The sequence below is a fragment of the Pteropus vampyrus genome, unplaced genomic scaffold (genome assembly GCF_000151845.1).
Source record: "Pteropus vampyrus isolate Shadow unplaced genomic scaffold, Pvam_2.0 Scaffold17, whole genome shotgun sequence".
Classification (NCBI taxonomy): Eukaryota; Metazoa; Chordata; class Mammalia; order Chiroptera; family Pteropodidae; genus Pteropus; species Pteropus vampyrus.
The window spans coordinates 5,048,586-5,050,015 of record NW_011888798.1 but is presented as its reverse complement, the minus strand read 5'-3'; the positions used below and the strand labels follow the sequence as shown (position 1 = coordinate 5,050,015).

The window sequence follows — 1,430 nt, the reverse complement described above, 5'->3', positions numbered from 1 at the left end:
ATTGGGAGTTTCTTATTTATCATTAGCAGAGAGTATAAAACAATTTTCAAATGTGAACAATCTTAAATTTAGCTTGTCTTTCTGCTAAGCTGTTAAATGTTTTTATAATAATGGAGAAAAAAATAAAAGACTGTCATTCCCATATTAGTTTGCATAACATCCTTCTCTGGGTAACTTAACTGTAATTCGGCATCTTTTTCTTTGCACATTTTTGTGAGTTGAATGTACACATGGAACGTGGACTTGAATTATATAGGTCCCTGATAAAAGTTTTGTTTACTGAAGTGAACATCTTTCTAGTAACCAGGTAGTCCTCATACTCCTTTAATTTTAAAGTTAAGAGTAAAAGAGAAGAGGTGATAACCGTAGTAGGGAAGGGAATTTCATTCATGAGTTTATGGTGAAGCCAAATCAATGTCTTGAATTCTTTGAAAATAGGCACTGGGACATCCTAGGCTTTAGTACCCAATCAGTATTAGTTGCATTCATCACTGAATGCACAATCAGAGATGTTTTAGACATGTCAGAAAACATCCTTTTGGATCATTTTTTAATTAGAAAGAGAAACACTAAACAGTACAACTATGAAATTGATTGCCAGGATTGTGAATGTAATTGGGAAGAGAGTTGCGCAAACAGCTTGGACTGTTTGGACTTGTCGCCTTACTTTCTAATATGTGTTTATAAAGTATTCCAGCAAAAGAAGATGTAGCTTCTGGGAAAATACAAAACATGTCACATGGTTTTTTTTTGTTGTTGTTGTTTTTTGTAGACTCTCATTCTATACTCCATCACAGCACCAGCCCTGTTTTTAGGTGGAAAGGATTCAGTATAAATATTATTATGCATTCTGAATTTGATGCATATTACTAACTCTGTATTTGTGACCAAAAGTGGTTCTACAAATGCTACTGAAAAAAAAAAAATCTGGAAAGTCTTAATGTCCTAAGTATGAATAACGAAGTTTAAAAATACTTTTATATTAAAAAAATCAGTGAGTTTAAGGACATTTAATAGCAATTATCCAAATGGTAAAAAAGAAAAAAAAAAAAAAACTAAAGAAAATATTTTGGTATTTCCTTTGCAAAATGAGAACAATCTAATTTTAAATTAATCTCATCCAAGAGAATAACAAAAGATATAGAAAATATCTTAATCAAACACTTCTATCTATTTCCAAAGACACTATGATTTTTTTCATATCAAAAGTTAACATTACTTGAAACTAATAATAAAACAAAATTTAAAAAATAATAAAAATAACACATCAGTTATATATACATATTATATATAAATAAAAGTTAACATTTGTTTGCATGAACAGCAGAATCACACATTTCAGAAAGAAAAAATTATATTTAATATTAAAAGTTTCACAGAAAATTGGCTCTAAAATGGACTTGAAATTGAAATTGTCAGTGTTTATCATA

The 1,430-nt window shown here is 29.0% G+C and overlaps 1 protein-coding gene across 1 annotated transcript in view; it reads right to left on the bottom strand.

Annotated features, from left to right (window-relative positions):
* Positions 1 to 1,430, bottom strand: part of LRP1B (LDL receptor related protein 1B) — a 1,708,438-nt gene that overhangs the window by 441,792 nt on the left and 1,265,216 nt on the right. The gene's annotated exons all lie outside the window — the stretch shown is intronic.